We start from the raw sequence: 26,864 nt of genomic DNA, 5'->3' as shown, positions 1-26,864 counted from the left end.
ATCAACCTGAATGGGTAATGCTCAAGTATTACATATAATTCATGTTCCTATTATACCTTCAGGCTTGCTATTTCACAAAATTTGACTTGAAGAGCCAAACACCCAGTTTCCCAATAAGTTATAATTATAAACTGTAAAAGTACAGGTAAAATAGTATAGACTTAGTGAAAATACAGAACAACATAATGATGAGAGTTGGTTGAACATCAGGAATTATCTCAAACTAGAATGCAAAAGAGATATTTGATTACTGAGTAATGTGATTACTGAGATATTTGAGTACTGATTACCTGGAAATCACAAGTATTTCCAAGAACTTTTTATCATGCTTTTTGGGTAGGATTGCAAATTGTTTATGAATAGTTTGTCTTAGGAGTTAATTTTTATTCCAGCTAAGTAATTAGAAATTCAACTTAATTTTTGCTGAGTAGACAATCTTCTTTAGAAGGAAATAGAAAACAACACCTCTGACCCTTTAAAGATTCTTCAGTACTTTTCACCAAGCACGTGTATTACCATAATGTCATCACAAATTTGATTAATTGCACTCTGTAAACCCAAACTTCTTCTACAAATCCAATTGGTTTTGACATTATTTTTTCACCACCCTATTATATAAATAGGCTGCTAATGATAAGTAATGGAACAGTTCATTCTCTACGTAGAAGAATGAACAAACGCTGTCAAAAGCATACATTCTCATTTTATGTTTGAATATGTGAAAAATGAACAATGAACCAGCTAGCAAAGACGATGAGTCTAGTACATATAAACGTTACATGACCAAGTAGAGGGCAGCAAAAAAAAAAAAAAAAAAATTGCTGTGTGTGTGGAAGAAAAACAAACAAAACAGTGGCGTTGCCGGGTGGGCTGCAAAAAAATTACTAGTGCGTGGGCGAGGGTGCTGCAGAAGAGTTGCGGTGTGCTGCAGGCTGCCACACCCACGGACATGCCCAAATCACCAGCCGGGTATGCCAGAACCACTTGGCGGACACTCCGGAATCATCTGCCGGACATGCCGGAACCAGCTCTCAGACACACCAGAACCACGTGCCGGAGACGCCGGAAGCACCTGCCGAGCATGCCGGAGCCACATGCTCGACTCGCCAGAAACACCTGCCGGACACGCCAAAATCACCTGCCGGGTACGCCAGAACCACCTGGCAGACACTCCGAAACCACCTGTCGCGCATGCCGGAACCACCTCTCAGACGTGCCGGAAGCACGTGCCGGACACGCCGGAATCACCTACCGGACAGACCGGAACCACCTGCCGAGCACGCCGGAGCCACCTGTTCGACTCGCTGGAACCACCTGCCGGACAGGCCAATATCAACTGCTGGCTATGCCAGAACCACCTGGGGGACGGTCCGGAATCACCTGCCAGCCATGGCGGAACCACCTCTCAGACGTACCAGAACCACCTGCCGGAGAAGCTGGAAACACGTCCTGGACAGTCTGGAACCACCTGCCGGCCAAGCCTGAACCACCTGCCACGCACAACGGAACAACCTGCCAGACACGCCAAAATCACCTGCGTGTTATGCCAGAAACACTTGGAGGACTCTCTGGGATGACCTGCCGGGCATGCCGGAGCCACCTCTCAGACGTGCCAGAACCATGTGGCGGACAGTCCGGAATCACCTGTTGGGCATGCGCAACCACCTCTGAGACGTACCAGAACCACATGCCGTGCAGGCTGGAACCACCTACCGGACAGACCGGAATCACCTTTCGGGCATGCCGGAACCACCTGTCAGATGTGCCAGAAACACGTGCCGGAGACGCCGGAAGCACCTGCCGAGCACGTCGCAACCACCTGCTCAACTCGCCTGAACCACCTGCCGGAAACGCCAAAATCACCTGCCCGCTACACCAGCACCACTTCGGGGACAAGCCGGAATCACGTGAGGGGCATGCCGGCACAGCCTCTCAGACTGAACCTCGTGCCGGACACCACAGAACCACCTGCCGGACAGACCGGAACCACCTGCCGGACACGCCGGAACCACCGGCTCGACCCGCCGGAACGACCGCTGGACATGCAAAATCACCTGCCGGCTACGCTGGAAACACTTGGCGAACACTCCGGAATCACCTGCCGGGCATGCCGGAACCACCTCTCAGACGTGCCAGAACCATGTGGCGGACAGTCCGGAATCACCTGTTGGGCATGCGCAACCACCTCTGAGACGTACCAGAACCACATGCCGTGCAGGCTGGAACCACCTACCGGACAGACCGGAATCACCTTTCGGGCATGCCGGAACCACCTGTCAGATGTGCCAGAAACACGTGCCGGAGACGCCGGAAGCACCTGCCAAGCACGTTGGAACCACCTGCTCAACTCGCCTGAACCACCTGCCGGACATGCCAAAATCACCTGCCGACTATGCCAGAACCACTTGGCGAACACTCCGGAATCACTTGCCGGGCATGCAGGAACCACCTCTCAGACATGCCAGAACCCCGTGCCAATGACCCCGGAAGCACCAGCCGAGCACGCCGGAACCACCTGCTCGACTCGCCAGAACCACCTGCCAATCACGCAAAAATCACCTGCCGGCTACGCCACAACCAGTTGGTGAACACTTTGGAACCACCTGCCAGTCATGCCAAAATCACCTGCCACCTACACCAGAACCGCTTGGCGGACACTGCGGAAACACCTGTCGGGCCGGCTGGAACCACATCTCAGACGTGCCAGAAACGTGTTCATGAGATGCTGGAACCACACCCCGAACAGACGGATACCACCTGCCAGAACCGCCTGAACCACCTGCTGAGCACGCCGGAACCACCTGCTCGACTCACCGGTACCACCTCCCTGACACGCCAAAATCACCTGCTGGGTATGCCAGAACCACTTGGCGGACACTCCGCAATCATCTGCCGGACATGCCGGAACCAGCTCTCAGACACACCAGAACCAAGTGCCGGAGACGCCGGAAGCACCTGCCGAGCATGCCAGAGCCACCTGCTCGACTCGCCAGAAACACCTGCCGGACACGCCAAAATCACCTGCCGGGTATGCCAGAACCACCTGGCGGACACTACGGAATCACCTGCCGCGCATGCCGGAACCACCTCTCAGACGTGCCGGAAGCACGTGCCAGACACGCCGGCAACACCTACCGGACAGACCGGAACCACCTGCCAAGAACGCCGGAGCCACCTGTTCGACTCGCTGGAACCACCTGCCGGACAGGCCAATATCAACTGCTGGCTATGCCAGAACCACCTGGGGGACAGTCCGGGATCACCTGCCAGCCATGGCGGAACCACCTCTCAGACGTACCAGAACCACCTGCCGGAGAAGCTGGAAACACGTCCTGGACAGACTGGAACCACGTGACGGCCATGCCTGAACCACCTGCCGAGCACGGCGGAACCACCTGCCGGACACGCCAAAATCACCTGCGGGCTACGCCAGAACCACTTGGACGACTCTCCGAAATGACCTGCCGGGCATGTTGGAACCACCTCTCAGACGTGCCAGAAGCACGTGGCGGACAGTCCGGAATCACCTGTTGGGCATACGCAACCACCTCTGACACGTACCAGAACCACGTGCCGTGCACGCCGGAACCACCTACCGGACAGACCGGAATCAACTTTTGGGCATGCCGGAACCACCAGTCAGATGTGCCAGAAACACGTGCCGGAGACGCCGGAAGCACCTGCCGAGCACGTCGCAACCACCTGCTCAACTCGCCTGAACCACCTGCCGGACACGCCAAAATCACCTGCCCGCTACACCAGCACCACTTCGGGGACAAGCCGGAATCACGTGAGGGGCATGCCGGCACAGCCTCTCAGACTGAACCTCGTGCCGGACACCACAGAACCACCTGCCGGACAGACCGGAACCACCTGCCGGACACGCCGGAACCACCGGCTCGACCCGCCGGAACGACCGCTGGACATGCAAAATCACCTGCCGGCTACGCCGGAAACACTTGGCGAACACTCCGGAATCACCTGCCGGGCATGCCGGAACCACCTGCTCGACTCGCCAGAACCACCTGCCGGACACGCCAAAATCACCTGCCGGGTACGCCAGAACCACCTGGCGGACACTCCGAAACCACCTGTCGCGCATGCCGGAACCACCTCTCAGACGTGCCGGAAGCACGTGCCGGACACGCCGGAATCACCTACCGGACAGACCGGAACCACCTGCCGAGCACGCCGGAGCCACCTGTTCGACTCGCTGGAACCACCTGCCGGACAGGCCAATATCAACTGCTGGCTATGCCAGAACCACCTGGGGGACGGTCCGGAATCACCTGCCAGCCATGGCGGAACCACCTCTCAGACGTACCAGAACCACCTGCCGGAGAAGCTGGAAACACGTCCTGGACAGTCTGGAACCACCTGCCGGCCAAGCCTGAACCACCTGCCACGCACAACGGAACAACCTGCCAGACACGCCAAAATCACCTGCGTGTTATGCCAGAAACACTTGGAGGACTCTCTGGGATGACCTGCCGGGCATGCCGGAGCCACCTCTCAGACGTGCCAGAACCATGTGGCGGACAGTCCGGAATCACCTGTTGGGCATGCGCAACCACCTCTGAGACGTACCAGAACCACATGCCGTGCAGGCTGGAACCACCTACCGGACAGACCGGAATCACCTTTCGGGCATGCCGGAACCACCTGTCAGATGTGCCAGAAACACGTGCCGGAGACGCCGGAAGCACCTGCCAAGCACGTTGGAACCACCTGCTCAACTCGCCTGAACCACCTGCCGGACATGCCAAAATCACCTGCCGACTACGCCAGAACCACTTGGCGAACACTCCGGAATCACTTGCCGGGCATGCAGGAACCACCTCTCAGACATGCCAGAACCCCGTGCCAATGACCCCGGAAGCACCAGCCGAGCACGCCGGAACCACCTGCTCGACTCGCCAGAACCACCTGCCGATCACGCAAAAATCACCTGCCGGCTACGCCACAACCAGTTGGTGAACACTTCGGAATCACCTGCCGGGCTTGCTGGAACCACCTGCCGGTCATGCCAAAATCACCTGCCAACTACGCCAGTACCACTTGGCGGACACTGTGGAAACACCTGTCGGGCCGGCCGGAACCACATCTCAGACGTGCCAGAACCATGTGCATGAGATGCTGGAACCACACCCCGAACAGACGGAAAACACCTGCCAGACCCGTCTGAACAACCTGCCGAGCACGCCGGAGCCACCTGCTCGACTCGCCGGAACCACCTACCTGACATGCCCAAATCACCAGCCGGGTATGCCAGAACCACTTGGCGGACACTCCGGAATCATCTGCCGGACATGCCGGAACCAGCTCTCAGACACACCAGAACCACGTGCCGGAGACGCCGGAAGCACCTGCCGAGCATGCCGGAGCGACCTGCTCGACTCGCCAGAAACACCTGCCGGACACGCCAAAATCACCTGCCGGGTACGCCAGAACCACCTGGCGGACACTCCGAAACCACCTGTCGCGCATGCCGGAACCACCTCTCAGACGTGCCGGAAGCACGTGCCGGACACGCCGGAATCACCTACCGGACAGACCGGAACCACATGCCGAGCACGCCGGAGCCACCTGTTCGACTCGCTGGAACCACCTGCCGGACAGGCCAATATCAACTGCTGGCTATGCCAGAACCACCTGGGGGACGGTCCGGAATCACCTGCCAGCCATGGCGGAACCACCTCTCAGACGTACCAGAACCACCTGCCGGAGAAGCTGGAAACACGTCCTGGACAGTCTGGAACCACCTGCCGGCCAAGCCTGAACCACCTGCCAAGCACAACGGAACAACCTGCCAGACACGCCAAAATCACCTGCGTGTTATGCCAGAACCACTTGGAGGACTCTCTGGGATGACCTGCCGGGCATGCCGGAACCACCTCTCAGACGTGCCAGAACCATGTGGCGGACAGTCCGGAATCACCTGTTGGGCATGCGCAACCACCTCTGAGACGTACCAGGACCACATGCCGTGCAGGCTGGAACCACCTACCGGACAGACCGGAATCAACTTTTGGGCATGCCGGAACCACCAGTCAGATGTGCCAGAAACACGTGCCGGAGACGCCGGAAGCACCTGCCGAGCACGTCGCAACCACCTGCTCAACTCGCCTGAACCACCTGCCGGACACGCCAAAATCACCTGCCCGCTACACCAGCACCACTTCGGGGACAAGCCGGAATCACGTGAGGGGCATGCCGGCACAGCCTCTCAGACTGAACCTCGTGCCGGACACCACAGAACCACCTGCCGGACAGACCGGAACCACCTGCCGGACACGCCGGAACCACCGGTTCGACCCGCCGGAATGACCGCTGGACATGCAAAATCACCTGCCGGCTACGCCGGAAACACTTGGCGAACACTCCGGAATCACCTGCCGGCCATGCCGGAACCACCTGCTCGACTCGCCAGAACCACCTGCCGGACACGCCAAAATCACCTGCCGGGTACGCCAGAACCACCTGGCGGACACTCCGAAACCACCTGTCGCGCATGCCGGAACCACCTCTCAGACGTGCCGGAAGCACGTGCCGGACACGCCGGAATCACCTACCGGACAGACCGGAACCACCTGCCGAGCACGCCGGAGCCACCTGTTCGACTCGCTGGAACCACCTGCCGGACAGGCCAATATCAACTGCTGGCTATGCCAGAACCACCTGGGGGACGGTCCGGAATCACCTGCCAGCCATGGCGGAACCACCTCTCAGACGTACCAGAACCACCTGCCGGAGAAGCTGGAAACACGTCCTGGACAGTCTGGAACCACCTGCCGGCCAAGCCTGAACCACCTGCCAAGCACAACGGAACAACCTGCCAGACACGACAAAATCACCTGCGTGTTATGCCAGAAACACTTGGAGGACTCTCTGGGATGACCTGCCGGGCATGCCGGAACCACCTCTCAGACGTGCCAGAACCATGTGGCGGACAGTCCGGAATCACCTGTTGGGCATGCGCAACCACCTCTGAGACGTACCAGAACCACATGCCGTGCAGGCTGGAACCACCTACCGGACAGACCGGAATCACCTTTCGGGCATGCCGGAACCACCTGTCAGATGTGCCAGAAACACGTGCCGGAGACGCCGGAAGCACCTGCCGAGCACGTCGCAACCACCTGCTCAACTCGCCTGAACCACCTGCCGGACACGCCAAAATCACCTGCCCGCTACACCAGCACCACTTCGGGGACAAGCCGGAATCACGTGAGGGGCATGCCGGCACAGCCTCTCAGACTGAACCTCGTGCCGGACACCACAGAACCACCTGCCGGACAGACCGGAACCACCTGCCGGACACGCCGGAACCACCGGCTCGACCCGCCGGAACGACCGCTGGACATGCAAAATCACCTGCCGGCTACGCCGGAAACACTTGGCGAACACTCCGGAATCACCTGCCGGGCATGCCGGAACCACCTCTCAGATATGCCAGAACCACGTGCCAATGACCCCGGAAGCACCTGCCGAGCACGCCGGAACCACCTGCTCGACTCGCCAGAACCACCTGCCGGACACGCAAAAATCACCTGCCGGCTACGCCACAACCAGTTGGGGAACACTTCGGAATCACCTGCCGGGCTTGCTGGAACCACCTGCCGGTCATGCCAAAATCACCTGCCAACTACGCCAGTACCACTTGGCGGACACTGTGGAAACACCTGTCGGGCCGGCCGGAACCACATCTCAGACGTGCCAGAACCATGTGCATGAGATGCTGGAACCACACCCCGAACAGACGGAAAACACCTGCCAGACCCGTCTGAACAACCTGCCGAGCACGCCGGAGCCACCTGCTCGACTCGCCGGAACCACCTACCTGACATGCCCAAATCACCAGCCGGGTATGCCAGAACCACTTGGCGGACACTCCGGAATCATCTGCCGGACATGCCGGAACCAGCTCTCAGACACACCAGAACCACGTGCCGGAGACGCCGGAAGCACCTGCCGAGCATGCCGGAGCCACCTGCTCGACTCGCCAGAAACACCTGCCGGACACGCCAAAATCACCTGCCGGGTACGCCAGAACCACCTGGCGGACACTCCGAAACCACCTGTCGCGCATGCCGGAACCACCTCTCAGACGTGCCGGAAGCACGTGCCGGACACGCCGGAATCACCTACCGGACAGACCGGAACCACCTGCCGAGCACGCCGGAGCCACCTGTTCGACTCGCTGGAACCACCTGCCGGACAGGCCAATATCAACTGCTGGCTATGCCAGAACCACCTGGGGGACGGTCCGGAATCACCTGCCAGCCATGGCGGAACCACCTCTCAGACGTACCAGAACCACCTGCCGGAGAAGCTGGAAACACGTCCTGGACAGTCTGGAACCACCTGCCGGCCAAGCCTGAACCACCTGCCAAGCACAACGGAACAACCTGCCAGACACGCCAAAATCACCTGCGTGTTATGCCAGAACCACTTGGAGGACTCTCTGGGATGACCTGCCGGGCATGCCGGAACCACCTCTCAGACGTGCCAGAACCATGTGGCGGACAGTCCGGAATCACCTGTTGGGCATGCGCAACCACCTCTGAGACGTACCAGAACCACATGCCGTGCAGGCTGGAACCACCTACCGGACAGACCGGAATCAACTTTTGGGCATGCCGGAACCACCAGTCAGATGTGCCAGAAACACGTGCCGGAGACGCCGGAAGCACCTGCCAAGCACGTCGCAACCACCTGCTCAACTCGCCTGAACCACCTGCCGGACACGCCAAAATCACCTGCCCGCTACACCAGCACCACTTCGGGGACAAGCCGGAATCACGTGAGGGGCATGCCGGCACAGCCTCTCAGACTGAACCTCGTGCCGGACACCACAGAACCACCTGCCGGACAGACCGGAACCACCTGCCGGACACGCCGGAACCACCGGCTCGACCCGCCGGAATGACCGCTGGACATGCAAAATCACCTGCCGGCTACGCCGGAACCACTTGGCGAACACTCCGGAATCACCTGCCGGCCATGCCGGAACCACCTGCTCGACTCGCCAGAACCACCTGCCGGACACGCCAAAATCACCTGCCGGGTACGCCAGAACCACCTGGCGGACACTCCGAAACCACCTGTCGCGCATGCCGGAACCACCTCTCAGACGTGCCGGAAGCACGTGCCGGACACGCCGGAATCACCTACCGGACAGACCGGAACCACCTGCCGAGCACGCCGGAGCCACCTGTTCGACTCGCTGGAACCACCTGCCGGACAGGCCAATATCAACTGCTGGCTATGCCAGAACCACCTGGGGGACGGTCCGGAATCACCTGCCAGCCATGGCGGAACCACCTCTCAGACGTACCAGAACCACCTGCCGGAGAAGCTGGAAACACGTCCTGGACAGTCTGGAACCACCTGCCGGCCAAGCCTGAACCACCTGCCAAGCACAACGGAACAACCTGCCAGACACGACAAAATCACCTGCGTGTTATGCCAGAACCACTTGGAGGACTCTCTGGGATGACCTGCCGGGCATGCCGGAACCACCTCTCAGACGTGCCAGAACCATGTGGCGGACAGTCCGGAATCACCTGTTGGGCATGCGCAACCACCTCTGAGACGTACCAGAACCACATGCCGTGCAGGCTGGAACCACCTACCGGACAGACCGGAATCACCTTTCGGGCATGCCGGAACCACCTGTCAGATGTGCCAGAAACACGTGCCGGAGACGCCGGAAGCACCTGCCGAGCACGTCGCAACCACCTGCTCAACTCGCCTGAACCACCTGCCGGACACGCCAAAATCACCTGCCCGCTACACCAGCACCACTTCGGGGACAAGCCGGAATCACGTGAGGGGCATGCCGGCACAGCCTCTCAGACTGAACCTCGTGCCGGACACCACAGAACCACCTGCCGGACAGACCGGAACCACCTGCCGGACACGCCGGAACCACCGGCTCGACCCGCCGGAACGACCGCTGGACATGCAAAATCACCTGCCGGCTACGCCGGAAACACTTGGCGAACACTCCGGAATCACCTGCCGGGCATGCCGGAACCACCTCTCAGATATGCCAGAACCACGTGCCAATGACCCCGGAAGCACCTGCCGAGCACGCCGGAACCACCTGCTCGACTCGCCAGAACCACCTGCCGGACACGCAAAAATCACCTGCCGGCTACGCCACAACCAGTTGGGGAACACTTCGGAATCACCTGCCGGGCTTGCTGGAACCACCTGCCGGTCATGCCAAAATCACCTGCCAACTACGCCAGTACCACTTGGCGGACACTGTGGAAACACCTGTCGGGCCGGCCGGAACCACATCTCAGACGTGCCAGAACCATGTGCATGAGATGCTGGAACCACACCCCGAACAGACGGAAAACACCTGCCAGACCCGTCTGAACAACCTGCCGAGCACGCCGGAGCCACCTGCTCGACTCGCCGGAACCACCTACCTGACATGCCCAAATCACCAGCCGGGTATGCCAGAACCACTTGGCGGACACTCCGGAATCATCTGCCGGACATGCCGGAACCAGCTCTCAGACACACCAGAACCACGTGCCGGAGACGCCGGAAGCACCTGCCGAGCATGCCGGAGCCACCTGCTCGACTCGCCAGAAACACCTGCCGGACACGCCAAAATCACCTGCCGGGTACGCCAGAACCACCTGGCGGACACTCCGAAACCACCTGTCGCGCATGCCGGAACCACCTCTCAGACGTGCCGGAAGCACGTGCCGGACACGCCGGAATCACCTACCGGACAGACCGGAACCACCTGCCGAGCACGCCGGAGCCACCTGTTCGACTCGCTGGAACCACCTGCCGGACAGGCCAATATCAACTGCTGGCTATGCCAGAACCACCTGGGGGACGGTCCGGAATCACCTGCCAGCCATGGCGGAACCACCTCTCAGACGTACCAGAACCACCTGCCGGAGAAGCTGGAAACACGTCCTGGACAGTCTGGAACCACCTGCCGGCCAAGCCTGAACCACCTGCCAAGCACAACGGAACAACCTGCCAGACACGCCAAAATCACCTGCGTGTTATGCCAGAACCACTTGGAGGACTCTCTGGGATGACCTGCCGGGCATGCCGGAACCACCTCTCAGACGTGCCAGAACCATGTGGCGGACAGTCCGGAATCACCTGTTGGGCATGCGCAACCACCTCTGAGACGTACCAGAACCACATGCCGTGCAGGCTGGAACCACCTACCGGACAGACCGGAATCAACTTTTGGGCATGCCGGAACCACCAGTCAGATGTGCCAGAAACACGTGCCGGAGACGCCGGAAGCACCTGCCGAGCACGTCGCAACCACCTGCTCAACTCGCCTGAACCACCTGCCGGACACGCCAAAATCACCTGCCCGCTACACCAGCACCACTTCGGGGACAAGCCGGAATCACGTGAGGGGCATGCCGGCACAGCCTCTCAGACTGAACCTCGTGCCGGACACCACAGAACCACCTGCCGGACAGACCGGAACCACCTGCCGGACACGCCGGAACCACCGGCTCGACCCGCCGGAATGACCGCTGGACATGCAAAATCACCTGCCGGCTACGCCGGAAACACTTGGCGAACACTCCGGAATCACCTGCCGGCCATGCCGGAACCACCTGCTCGACTCGCCAGAACCACCTGCCGGACACGCCAAAATCACCTGCCGGGTACGCCAGAACCACCTGGCGGACACTCCGAAACCACCTGTCGCGCATGCCGGAACCACCTCTCAGACGTGCCGGAAGCACGTGCCGGACACGCCGGAATCACCTACCGGACAGACCGGAACCACCTGCCGAGCACGCCGGAGCCACCTGTTCGACTCGCTGGAACCACCTGCCGGACAGGCCAATATCAACTGCTGGCTATGCCAGAACCACCTGGGGGACGGTCCGGAATCACCTGCCAGCCATGGCGGAACCACCTCTCAGACGTACCAGAACCACCTGCCGGAGAAGCTGGAAACACGTCCTGGACAGTCTGGAACCACCTGCCGGCCAAGCCTGAACCACCTGCCAAGCACAACGGAACAACCTGCCAGACACGCCAAAATCACCTGCGTGTTATGCCAGAACCACTTGGAGGACTCTCTGGGATGACCTGCCGGGCATGCCGGAACCACCTCTCAGACGTGCCAGAACCATGTGGCGGACAGTCCGGAATCACCTGTTGGGCATGCGCAACCACCTCTGAGACGTACCAGAACCACATGCCGTGCAGGCTGGAACCACCTACCGGACAGACCGGAATCACCTTTCGGGCATGCCGGAACCACCTGTCAGATGTGCCAGAAACACGTGCCGGAGACGCCGGAAGCACCTGCCGAGCACGTCGCAACCACCTGCTCAACTCGCCTGAACCACCTGCCGGACACGCCAAAATCACCTGCCCGCTACATCAGCACCACTTCGGGGACAAGCCGGAATCACGTGAGGGGCATGCCGGCACAGCCTCTCAGACTGAACCTCGTGCCGGACACCACAGAACCACCTGCCGGACAGACCGGAACCACCTGCCGGACACGCCGGAACCACCGGCTCGACCCGCCGGAACGACCGCTGGACATGCAAAATCACCTGCCGGCTACGCCGGAAACACTTGGCGAACACTCCGGAATCACCTGCCGGGCATGCCGGAACCACCTCTCAGATATGCCAGAACCACGTGCCAATGACCCCGGAAGCACCTGCCGAGCACGCCGGAACCACCTGCTCGACTCGCCAGAACCACCTGCCGGACACGCAAAAATCACCTGCCGGCTACGCCACAACCAGTTGGGGAACACTTCGGAATCACCTGCCGGGCTTGCTGGAACCACCTGCCGGTCATGCCAAAATCACCTGCCAACTACGCCAGTACCACTTGGCGGACACTGTGGAAACACCTGTCGGGCCGGCCGGAACCACATCTCAGACGTGCCAGAACCATGTGCATGAGATGCTGGAACCACACCCCGAACAGACGGAAAACACCTGCCAGACCCGTCTGAACAACCTGCCGAGCACGCCGGAGCCACCTGCTCGACTCGCCGGAACCACCTACCTGACATGCCCAAATCACCAGCCGGGTATGCCAGAACCACTTGGCGGACACTCCGGAATCATCTGCCGGACATGCCGGAACCAGCTCTCAGACACACCAGAACCACGTGCCGGAGACGCCGGAAGCACCTGCCGAGCATGCCGGAGCCACCTGCTCGACTCGCCAGAAACACCTGCCGGACACGCCAAAATCACCTGCCGGGTACGCCAGAACCACCTGGCGGACACTCCGAAACCACCTGTCGCGCATGCCGGAACCACCTCTCAGACGTGCCGGAAGCACGTGCCGGACACGCCGGAATCACCTACCGGACAGACCGGAACCACCTGCCGAGCACGCCGGAGCCACCTGTTCGACTCGCTGGAACCACCTGCCGGACAGGCCAATATCAACTGCTGGCTATGCCAGAACCACCTGGGGGACGGTCCGGAATCACCTGCCAGCCATGGCGGAACCACCTCTCAGACGTACCAGAACCACCTGCCGGAGAAGCTGGAAACACGTCCTGGACAGTCTGGAACCACCTGCCGGCCAAGCCTGAACCACCTGCCAAGCACAACGGAACAACCTGCCAGACACGCCAAAATCACCTGCGTGTTATGCCAGAACCACTTGGAGGACTCTCTGGGATGACCTGCCGGGCATGCCGGAACCACCTCTCAGACGTGCCAGAACCATGTGGCGGACAGTCCGGAATCACCTGTTGGGCATGCGCAACCACCTCTGAGACGTACCAGAACCACATGCCGTGCAGGCTGGAACCACCTACCGGACAGACCGGAATCACCTTTCGGGCATGCCGGAACCACCTGTCAGATGTGCCAGAAACACGTGCCGGAGACGCCGGAAGCACCTGCCGAGCACGTCGCAACCACCTGCTCAACTCGCCTGAACCACCTGCCGGACACGCCAAAATCACCTGCCCGCTACACCAGCACCACTTCGGGGACAAGCCGGAATCACGTGAGGGGCATGCCGGCACAGCCTCTCAGACTGAACCTCGTGCCGGACACCACAGAACCACCTGCCGGACAGACCGGAACCACCTGCCGGACACGCCGGAACCACCGGCTCGACCCGCCGGAACGACCGCTGGACATGCAAAATCACCTGCCGGCTACGCCGGAAACACTTGGCGAACACTCCGGAATCACCTGCCGGGCATGCCGGAACCACCTCTCAGATATGCCAGAACCACGTGCCAATGACCCCGGAAGCACCTGCCGAGCACGCCGGAACCACCTGCTCGACTCGCCAGAACCACCTGCCGGACACGCAAAAATCACCTGCCGGCTACGCCACAACCAGTTGGGGAACACTTCGGAATCACCTGCCGGGCTTGCTGGAACCACCTGCCGGTCATGCCAAAATCACCTGCCAACTACGCCAGTACCACTTGGCGGACACTGTGGAAACACCTGTCGGGCCGGCCGGAACCACATCTCAGACGTGCCAGAACCATGTGCATGAGATGCTGGAACCACACCCCGAACAGACGGAAAACACCTGCCAGACCCGTCTGAACAACCTGCCGAGCACGCCGGAGCCACCTGCTCGACTCGCCGGAACCACCTACCTTACATGCCCAAATCACCAGCCGGGTATGCCAGAACCACTTGGCGGACACTCCGGAATCATCTGCCGGACATGCCGGAACCAGCTCTCAGACACACCAGAACCATGTGCCGGAGACGCCGGAAGCACCTGCCGAGCATGCCGGAGCCACCTGCTCGACTCGCCAGAAACACCTGCCGGACACGCCAAAATCACCTGCCGGGTACGCCAGAACCACCTGGCGGACACTCCGAAACCACCTGTCGCGCATGCCGGAACCACCTCTCAGACGTGCCGGAAGCACGTGCCGGACACGCCGGAATCACCTACCGGACAGACCGGAACCACCTGCCGAGCACGCCGGAGCCACCTGTTCGACTCGCTGGAACCACCTGCCGGACAGGCCAATATCAACTGCTGGCTATGCCAGAACCACCTGGGGGACGGTCCGGAATCACCTGCCAGCCATGGCGGAACCACCTCTCAGACGTACCAGAACCACCTACCGGAGAAGCTGGAAACACGTCCTGGACAGTCTGGAACCACCTGCCGGCCAAGCCTGAACCACCTGCCAAGCACAACGGAACAACCTGCCAGACACGCCAAAATCACCTGCGTGTTATGCCAGAACCACTTGGAGGACTCTCTGGGATGACCTGCCGGGCATGCCGGAACCACCTCTCAGACGTGCCAGAACCATGTGGCGGACAGTCCGGAATCACCTGTTGGGCATGCGCAACCACCTCTGAGACGTACCAGAACCACATGCCGTGCAGGCTGGAACCACCTACCGGACAGACCGGAATCACCTTTCGGGCATGCCGGAACCACCTGTCAGATGTGCCAGAAACACGTGCCGGAGACGCCGGAAGCACCTGCCAAGCACGTTGGAACCACCTGCTCAATTCGCCTGAACCACCTGCCGGACATGCCAAAATCACCTGCCGACTAGGCCAGAACCACTTGGCGAACACTCCGGAATCACTTGCCGGGCATGCAGGAACCACCTCTCAGACATGCCAGAACCCCGTGCCAATGACCCCGGAAGCACCAGCCGAGCACGCCGGAACCACCTGCTCGACTCGCCAGAACCACCTGCCAATCACGCAAAAATCACCTGCCGGCTACGCCACAACCAGTTGGTGAACACTTTGGAACCACCTGCCAGTCATGCCAAAATCACCTGCCAACTACGCCAGAACCGCTTGGCGGACACTGCGGAAACACCTGTCGGGCCGGCTGGAACCACATCTCAGACGTGCCAGAAACGTGTTCATGAGATGCTGGAACCACACCCCGAACAGACGGATACCACCTGCCAGAACCGCCTGAACCACCTGCTGAGCACGCCGGAACCACCTGCTCGACTCACCGGTACCACCTCCCTGACACGCCAAAATCACCTGCTGGGTATGCCAGAACCACTTGGCGGACACTCCGCAATCATCTGCCGGACATGCCGGAACCAGCTCTCAGACACACCAGAACCAAGTGCCGGAGACGCCGGAAGCACCTGCCGAGCATGCCGGAGCCACCTGCTCGACTCGCCAGAAACACCTGCCGGACACGCCAAAATCACCTGCCGGGTATGCCAGAACCACCTGGCGGACACTACGGAATCACCTGCCGCGCATGCCGGAACCACCTCTCAGACGTGCCGGAAGCACGTGCCAGACACGCCGGAAACACCTACCGGACAGACCGGAACCACCTGCCAAGAACGCCGGAGCCACCTGTTCGACTCGCTGGAACCACCTGCCGGACAGGCCAATATCAACTGCTGGCTATGCCAGAACCACCTGGGGGACAGTCCGGGATCACCTGCCAGCCATGGCGGAACCACCTCTCAGACGTACCAGAACCACCTGCCGGAGAAGCTGGAAACACGTCCTGGACAGACTGGAACCACGTGACGGCCATGCCTGAACCACCTGCCGAGCACGGCGGAACCACCTGCCGGACACGCCAAAATCACCTGCGGGCTACGCCAGAACCACTTGGACGACTCTCCGAAATGACCTGCCGGGCATGTTGGAACCACCTCTCAGACGTGCCAGAAGCACGTGGCGGACAGTCCGGAATCACCTGTTGGGCATACGCAACCACCTCTGACACGTACCAGAACCACGTGCCGTGCACGCCGGAACCACCTACCGGACAGACCGGAATCAACTTTTGGGCATGCCGGAACCACCAGTCAGATGTGCCAGAAACACGTGCCGGAGACGCCGGAAGCACCTGCCGAGCACGTCGCAGCCACCTGCTCAACTCGCTTGAACCACCTGCCGGACACGCCAAAATCACCTGCCCGCTACACCAGCACCACTTCGGGGACAAGCCGGAATCACGTGAGGGGCATGCCGGCACAGCCTCTCAGACTGAACCTCGTGCCGGACACCACAGAACCACCTGCCGGACAGACCGGAACCACCTGCCGGACACGCCGGAACCACCGGCTCGACCCGCCGGAACGACCGCTGGACATGCAAAATCACCTGCCGGCTACGCCGGAAACACTTGGTGAACACTCCGGAATCACCTGCCGGGCATGCCGGAACCACCTGCTCGACTCGCCAGAAACACCTGCCGGACACGCCAAAATCACCTGCCGGGTACGCCAGAACCACCTGGCGGACACTCCGAAACCACCTGTCGCGCATGCCGGAACCACCTCTCAGACGTGCCGGAAGCACGTGCCGGACACGCCGGATACACCTACCGGACAGACCGGAACCACCTGCCGAGCACGCCGGAGCCACCTGTTCGACTCGCTGGAACCACCTGCCGGACAGGCCAATATCAACTGCTGGCTATGCCAGAACCACCTGGGGGACGGTCCAGAATCACCTGCCAGCCATGGCGGAACCACCTCTCAGACGTACCAGAACCACCTGCCGGAGAAGCTGGAAACACGTCCTGGACAGTCTGGAACCACCTGCCGGCCAAGCCTGAACCACCTGCCAAGCACAACGGAACAACCTGCCAGACACGACAAAATCACCTGCGTGTTATGCCAGAACCACTTGGAGGACTCTCTGGGATGACCTGCCGGGCATGCCGGAACCACCTCTCAGACGTGCCAGAACCATGTGGCGGACAGTCCGGAATCACCTGTTGGGCATGCGCAACCACCTCTGAGACGTACCAGAACCACATGCCGTGCAGGCTGGAACCACCTACCGGACAGACCGGAATCACCTTTCGGGCATGCCGGAACCACCTGTCAGATGTGCCAGAAACACGTGCCGGAGACGCCGGAAGCACCTGCCAAGCACGTTGGAACCACCTGCTCAACTCGCCTGAACCACCTGCCGGACATGCCAAAATCACCTGCCGACTATGCCAGAACCACTTGGCGAACACTCCGGAATCACTTGCCGGGCATGCAGGAACCACCTCTCAGACATGCCAGAACCCCGTGCCAATGACCCCGGAAGCACCAGCCGAGCACGCCGGAACCACCTGCTCGACTCGCCAGAACCACCTGCCGATCACGCAAAAATCACCTGCTGGCTACGCCACAACCAGTTGGTGAACACTTTGGAACCACCTGCCAGTCATGCCAAAATCACCTGCCAACTACACCAGAACCGCTTGGCGGACACTGCGGAAACACCTGTCGGGCCGGCTGGAACCACATCTCAGACGTGCCAGAAACGTGTTCATGAGATGCTGGAACCACACCCCGAACAGACGGATACCACCTGCCAGAACCGCCTGAACCACCTGCTGAGCACGCCGGAACCACCTGCTCGACTCACCGGTACCACCTCCCTGACACGCCAAAATCACCTGCTGGGTATGCCAGAACCACTTGGCGGACACTCCGCAATCATCTGCCGGACATGCCGGAACCAGCTCTCAGACACACCAGAACCAAGTGCCGGAGACGCCGGAAGCACCTGCCGAGCATGCCAGAGCCACCTGCTCGACTCGCCAGAAACACCTGCCGGACACGCCAAAATCACCTGCCGGGTATGCCAGAACCACCTGGCGGACACTACGGAATCACCTGCCGCGCATGCCGGAACCACCTCTCAGACGTGCCGGAAGCACGTGCCAGACACGCCGGCAACACCTACCGGACAGACCGGAACCACCTGCCAAGAACGCCGGAGCCACCTGTTCGACTCGCTGGAACCACCTGCCGGACAGGCCAATATCAACTTCTGGCGATGCCAGAACCACCTGGGGGACAGTCCGGGATCACCTGCCAGCCATGGCGGAACCACCTCTCAGACGTACCAGAACCACCTGCCGGAGAAGCTGGAAACACGTCCTGGACAGACTGGAACCACGTGACGGCCATGCCTGAACCACCTGCCGAGCACGGCGGAACCACCTGCCGGACACGCCAAAATCACCTGCGGGCTACGCCAGAACCACTTGGACGACTCTCCGAAATGACCTGCCGGGCATGTTGGAACCACCTCTCAGACGTGCCAGAAGCACGTGGCGGACAGTCCGGAATCACCTGTTGGGCATACGCAACCACCTCTGACACGTACCAGAACCACGTGCCGTGCACGCCGGAACCACCTACCGGACAGACCGGAATCAACTTTTGGGCATGCCGGAACCACCAGTCAGATGTGCCAGAAACACGTGCCGGAGACGCCGGAAGCACCTGCCGAGCACGTCGCAACCACCTGCTCAACTCGCCTGAACCACCTGTCGGACACGCCAAAATCACCTGCCCGCTACACCAGCACCACTTCGGGGACAAGCCGGAATCACGTGAGGGGCATGCCGGCACAGCCTCTCAGACTGAACCTCGTGCCGGACACCACAGAACCACCTGCCGGACAGACCGGAACCACCTGCCGGACACGCCGGAACCACCGGTTCGACCCGCCGGAATGACCGCTGGACATGCAAAATCACCTGCCGGCTACGCCGGAAACACTTGGCGAACACTCCGGAATCACCTGCCGGCCATGCCGGAACCACCTGCTCGACTCGCCAGAACCACCTGCCGGACATGCCAAAATCACCTGCCGGGTACGCCAGAACCACCTGGCGGACACTCTGAAACCACCTGTCGCGCATGCCGGAACCACCTCTCAGACGTGCCGGAAGCACGTGCCGGACACGCCGGAATCACCTACCGGACAGACCGGAACCACCTGCCGAGCACGCCGGAGCCACCTGTTCGACTCGCTGGAACCACCTGACGGACAGGCCAATATCAACTGCTGGCTATGCCAGAACCACCTGGGGGACGGTCCGGAATCACCTGCCAGCCATGGCGGAACCACCTCTCAGACGTACCAGAACCACCTGCCGGAGAAGCTGGAAACACGTCCTGGACAGTCTGGAACCACCTGCCGGCCAAGCCTGAACCACCTGCCAAGCACAACGGAACAACCTGCCAGACACGACAAAATCACCTGCGTGTTATGCCAGAACCACTTGGAGGACTCTCTGGGATGACCTGCCGGGCATGCCGGAACCACCTCTCAGACGTGCCAGAACCATGTGGCGGACAGTCCGGAATCACCTGTTGGGCATGCGCAACCACCTCTGAGACGTACCAGAACCACATGCCGTGCAGGCTGGAACCACCTACCGGACAGACCGGAATCACCTTTCGGGCATGCCGGAACCACCTGTCAGATGTGCCAGAAACACGTGCCGGAGACGCCGGAAGCACCTGCCGAGCACCTCGCAACCACCTGCTCAACTCGCCTGAACCACCTGCCGGACACGCCAAAATCACCTGCCCGCTACACCAGCACCACTTCGGGGACAAGCCGGAATCACGTGAGGGGCATGCCGGCACAGCCTCTCAGACTGAACCTCGTGCCGGACACCACAGAACCACCTGCCGGACAGACCGGAACCACCTGCCGGACACGCCGGAACCACCGGCTCGACCCGCCGGAACGACCGCTGGACATGCAAAATCACCTGCCGGCTACGCCGGAAACACTTGGCGAACACTCCGGAATCACCTGCCGGGCATGCCGGAACCACCTCTCAGATATGCCAGAACCACGTGCCAATGACCCCGGAAGCACCTGCCGAGCACGCCGGAACCACCTGCTCGACTCGCCAGAACCACCTGCCGGACACGCAAAAATCACCTGCCGGCTACGCCACAACCAGTTGGGGAACACTTCGGAATCACCTGCCGGGCTTGCTGGAACCACCTGCCGGTCATGCCAAAATCACCTGCCAACTACGCCAGTACCACTTGGCGGACACTGTGGAAACACCTGTCGGGCCGGCCGGAACCACATCTCAGACGTGCCAGAACCATGTGCATGAGATGCTGGAACCACACCCCGAACAGACGGAAAACACCTGCCAGACCCGTCTGAACAACCTGCCGAGCACGCCGGAGCCACCTGCTCGACTCGCCGGAACCACCTACCTGACATGCCCAAATCACCAGCCGGGTATGCCAGAACCACTTGGCGGACACTCCGGAATCATCTGCCGGACATGCCGGAACCAGCTCTCAGACACACCAGAACCATGTGCCGGAGACGCCGGAAGCACCTGCCGAGCATGCCGGAGCCACCTGCTCGACTCGCCAGAAACACCTGCCGGACACGCCAAAATCACCTGCCGGGTACGCCAGAACCACCTGGCGGACACTCCGAAACCACCTGTCGCGCATGCCGGAACCACCTCTCAGACGTGCCGGAAGCACGTGCCGGACACGCCGGAATCACCTACCGGACAGACCGGAACCACCTGCCGAGCACGCCGGAGCCACCTGTTCGACTCGCTGGAACCACCTGCCGGACAGGCCAATATCAACTGCTGGCTATGCCAGAACCACCTGGGGGACGGTCCGGAATCACCTGCCAGCCATGGCGGAACCACCTCTCAGACGTACCAGAACCACCTGCCGGAGAAGCTGGAAACACGTCCTGGACAGTCTGGAACCACCTGCCGGCCAAGCCTGAACCACCTGCCAAGCACAACGGAACAACCTGCCAGACACGCCAAAATCACCTGCGTGTTATGCCAGAACCACTTGGAGGACTCTCTGGGATGACCTGCCGGGCATGCCGGAACCACCTCTCAGACGTGCCAGAACCATGTGGCGGACAGTCCGGAATCACCTGTTGGGCATGCGCAACCACCTCTGAGACGTACCAGAACCACATGCCGTGCAGGCTGGAACCACCTACCGGACAGACCGGAATCACCTTTCGGGCATGCCGGAACCACCTGTCAGATGTGCCAGAAACACGTGCCGGAGACGCCGGAAGCACCTGCCAAGCACGTTGGAACCACCTGCTCAACTCGCCTGAACCACCTGCCGGACATGCCAAAATCACCTGCCGACTATGCCAGAACCACTTGGCGAACACTCCGGAATCACTTGCCGGGCATGCAGGAACCACCTCTCAGACATGCCAGAACCCCGTGCCAATGACCCCGGAAGCACCAGCCGAGCACGCCGGAACCACCTGCTCGACTCGCCAGAACCACCTGCCGATCACGCAAAAATCACCTGCCGGCTACGCCACAACCAGTTGGTGAACACTTTGGAACCACCTGCCAGTCATGCCAAAATCACCTGCCAACTACACCAGAACCGCTTGGCGGACACTGCGGAAACACCTGTCGGGCCGGCTGGAACCACATCTCAGACGTGCCAGAAACGTGTTCATGAGATGCTGGAACCACACCCCGAACAGACGGATACCACCTGCCAGAACCGCCTGAACCACCTGCTGAGCACGCCGGAACCACCTGCTCGACTCACCGGTACCACCTCCCTGACACGCCAAAATCACCTGCTGGGTATGCCAGAACCACTTGGCGGACACTCCGCAATCATCTGCCGGACATGCCGGAACCAGCTCTCAGACACACCAGAACCAAGTGCCGGAGACGCCGGAAGCACCTGCCGAGCATGCCGGAGCCACCTGCTCGACTCGCCAGAAACACCTGCCGGACACGCCAAAATCACCTGCCGGGTATGCCAGAACCACCTGGCGGACACTACGGAATCACCTGCCGCGCATGCCGGAACCACCTCTCAGACGTGCCGGAAGCACGTGCCAGACACGCCGGCAACACCTACCGGACAGACCGGAACCACCTGCCAAGAACGCCGGAGCCACCTGTTCGACTCGCTGGAACCACCTGCCGGACAGGCCAATATCAACTGCTGGCTATGCCAGAACCACCTGGGGGACAGTCCGGGATCACCTGCCAGCCATGGCGGAACCACCTCTCAGACGTACCAGAACCACCTGCCGGAGAAGCTGGAAACACGTCCTGGACAGACTGGAACCACGTGACGGCCATGCCTGAACCACCTGCCGAGCACGGCGGAACCACCTGCCGGACACGCCAAAATCACCTGCGGGCTACGCCAGAACCACTTGGACGACTCTCCGAAATGACCTGCCGGGCATGTTGGAACCACCTCTCAGACGTGCCAGAAGCACGTGGCGGACAGTCCGGAATCACCTGTTGGGCATACGCAACCACCTCTGAGACGTACCAGAACCACGTGCCGTGCACGCCGGAACCACCTACCGGACAGACCGGAATCAACTTTTGGGCATGCCGGAACCACCAGTCAGATGTGCCAGAAACACGTGCCGGAGACGCCGGAAGCACCTGCCGAGCACGTCGCAACCACCTGCTCAACTCGCCTGAACCACCTGCCGGACACGCCAAAATCACCTGCCCGCTACACCAGCACCACTTCGGGGACAAGCCGGAATCACGTGAGGGGCATGCCGGCACAGCCTCTCAGACTGAACCTCGTGCCGGACACCACAGAACCACCTGCCGGACAGACCGGAACCACCTGCCGGACACGCCGGAACCACCGGTTCGACCCGCCGGAACGACCGCTGGACATGCAAAATCACCTGCCGGCTACGCCGGAAACACTTGGCGAACACTCCGGAATCACCTGCCGGGCATGCCGGAACCACCTGCTCGACTCGCCAGAACCACCTGCCGGACACGCCAAAATCACCTGCCGGGTACGCCAGAACCACCTGGCGGACACTCCGAAACCACCTGTCGCGCATGCCGGAACCACCTCTCAGACGTGCCGGAAGCACGTGCCGGACACGCCGGAATCACCTACCGGACAGACCGGAACCACCTGCCGAGCACGCCGGAGCCACCTGTTCGACTCGCTGGAACCACCTGACGGACAGGCCAATATCAACTGCTGGCTATGCCAGAACCACCTGGGGGACGGTCCGGAATCACCTGCCAGCCATGGCGGAACCACCTCTCAGACGTACCAGAACCACCTGCCGGAGAAGCTGGAAACACGTCCTGGACAGTCTGGAACCACCTGCCGGCCAAGCCTGAACCACCTGCCAAGCACAACGGAACAACCTGCCAGACACGACAAAATCACCTGCGTGTTATGCCAGAACCACTTGGAGGACTCTCTGGGATGACCTGCCGGGCATGCCGGAACCACCTCTCAGACGTGCCAGAACCATGTGGCGGACAGTCCGGAATCACCTGTTGGGCATGCGCAACCACCTCTGAGACGTACCAGAACCACATGCCGTGCAGGCTGGAACCACCTACCGGACAGACCGGAATCACCTTTCGGGCATGCCGGAACCACCTGTCAGATGTGCCAGAAACACGTGCCGGAGACGCCGGAAGCACCTGCCGAGCACGTCGCAACCACCTGCTCAACTCGCCTGAACCACCTGCCGGACACGCCAAAATCACCTGCCCGCTACACCAGCACCACTTCGGGGACAAGCCGGAATCACGTGAGGGGCATGCCGGCACAGCCTCTCAGACTGAACCTCGTGCCGGACACCACAGAACCACCTGCCGGACAGACCGGAACCACCTGCCGGACACGCCGGAACCACCGGCTCGACCCGCCGGAACGACCGCTGGACATGCAAAATCACCTGCCGGCTACGCCGGAAACACTTGGCGAACACTCCGGAATCACCTGCCGGGCATGCCGGAACCACCTCTCAGATATGCCAGAACCACGTGCCAATGACCCCGGAAGCACCTGCCGAGCACGCCGGAACCACCTGCTCGACTCGCCAGAACCACCTGCCGGACACGCAAAAATCACCTGCCGGCTACGCCACAACCAGTTGGGGAACACTTCGGAATCACCTGCCGGGCTTGCTGGAACCACCTGCCGGTCATGCCAAAATCACCTGCCAACTACGCCAGTACCACTTGGCGGACACTGTGGAAACACCTGTCGGGCCGGCCGGAACCACATCTCAGACGTGCCAGAACCATGTGCATGAGATGCTGGAACCACACCCCGAACAGACGGAAAACACCTGCCAGACCCGTCTGAACAACCTGCCGAGCACGCCGGAGCCACCTGCTCGACTCGCCGGAACCACCTACCTGACATGCCCAAATCACCAGCCGGGTATGCCAGAACCACTTGGCGGACACTCCGGAATCATCTGCCGGACATGCCGGAACCAGCTCTCAGACACACCAGAACCACGTGCCGGAGACGCCGGAAGCACCTGCCGAGCATGCCGGAGCCACCTGCTCGACTCGCCAGAAACACCTGCCGGACACGCCAAAATCACCTGCCGGGTACGCCAGAACCACCTGGCGGACACTCCGAAACCACCTGTCGCGCATGCCGGAACCACCTCTCAGACGTGCCGGAAGCACGTGCCGGACACGCCGGAATCACCTACCGGACAGACCGGAACCACCTGCCGAGCACGCCGGAGCCACCTGTTCGACTCGCTGGAACCACCTGCCGGACAGGCCAATATCAACTGCTGGCTATGCCAGAACCACCTGGGGGACGGTCCGGAATCACCTGCCAGCCATGGCGGAACCACCTCTCAGACGTACCAGAACCACCTGCCGGAGAAGCTGGAAACACGTCCTGGACAGTCTGGAACCACCTGCCGGCCAAGCCTGAACCACCTGCCAAGCACAACGGAACAACCTGCCAGACACGCCAAAATCACCTGCGTGTTATGCCAGAACCACTTGGAGGACTCTCTGGGATGACCTGCCGGGCATGCCGGAACCACCTCTCAGACGTGCCAGAACCATGTGGCGGACAGTCCGGAATCACCTGTTGGGCATGCGCAACCACCTCTGAGACGTACCAGAACCACATGCCGTGCAGGCTGGAACCACCTACCGGACAGACCGGAATCACCTTTCGGGCATGCCGGAACCACCTGTCAGATGTGCCAGAAACACGTGCCGGAGACGCCGGAAGCACCTGCCAAGCACGTTGGAACCACCTGCTCAACTCGCCTGAACCACCTGCCGGACATGCAGGACCAGCACACTCGGGGCAGCGGTCCGGAGGGGCGCCGGCCAGCCTAGACGAACCCGGCCGGACACCACAGAACCACCGCCGGACAGACCGGAACCACCGCGGACCGCGGACCACGGCGACCGCGGCGGGGCAAAATCACCTGCCGACTATGCCAGAACCACTTGGCGAACACTCCGGAATCACTTGCCGGGCATGCAGGAACCACCTCTCAGACATGCCAGAACCCCGTGCCAATGACCCCGGAAGCACCAGCCGAGCACGCCGGAACCACCTGCTCGACTCGCCAGAACCACCTGCCGATCACGCAAAAATCACCTGCCGGCTACGCCACAACCAGTTGGTGAACACTTTGGAATCACCTGCCAGGCTTGCTGGAACCACCTGCCAGTCATGCCAAAATCACCTGCCAACTACGCCAGAACCGCTTGGCGGACACTGCGGAAACACCTGTCGGGCCGGCTGGAACCACATCTCAGACGTGCCAGAAACGTGTTCATGAGATGCTGGAACCACACCCCGAACAGACGGATACCACCTGCCAGAACCGCCTGAACCACCTGCTGAGCACGCCGGAACCACCTGCTCGACTCACCGGTACCACCTCCCTGACACGCCAAAATCACCTGCTGGGTATGCCAGAACCACTTGGCGGACACTCCGGAATCATCTGCCGGACATGCCGGAACCAGCTCTCAGACACACCAGAACCAAGTGCCGGAGACGCCGGAAGCACCTGCCGAGCATGCCGGAGCCACCTGCTCGACTCGCCAGAAACACCTGCCGGACACGCCAAAATCACCTGCCGGGTATGCCAGAACCACCTGGCGGACACTACGGAATCACCTGCCGCGCATGCCGGAACCACCTCTCAGACGTGCCGGAAGCACGTGCCAGACACGCCGGCAACACCTACCGGACAGACCGGAACCACCTGCCAAGAACGCCGGAGCCACCTGTTCGACTCGCTGGAACCACCTGCCGGACAGGCCAATATCAACTGCTGGCTATGCCA

The sequence above is a fragment of the Equus przewalskii genome, chromosome 8 (genome assembly GCF_037783145.1).
Source record: "Equus przewalskii isolate Varuska chromosome 8, EquPr2, whole genome shotgun sequence".
Taxonomy (NCBI): Eukaryota; Metazoa; Chordata; class Mammalia; order Perissodactyla; family Equidae; genus Equus; species Equus przewalskii.
Note: the sequence above shows the minus strand (reverse complement) of the source record.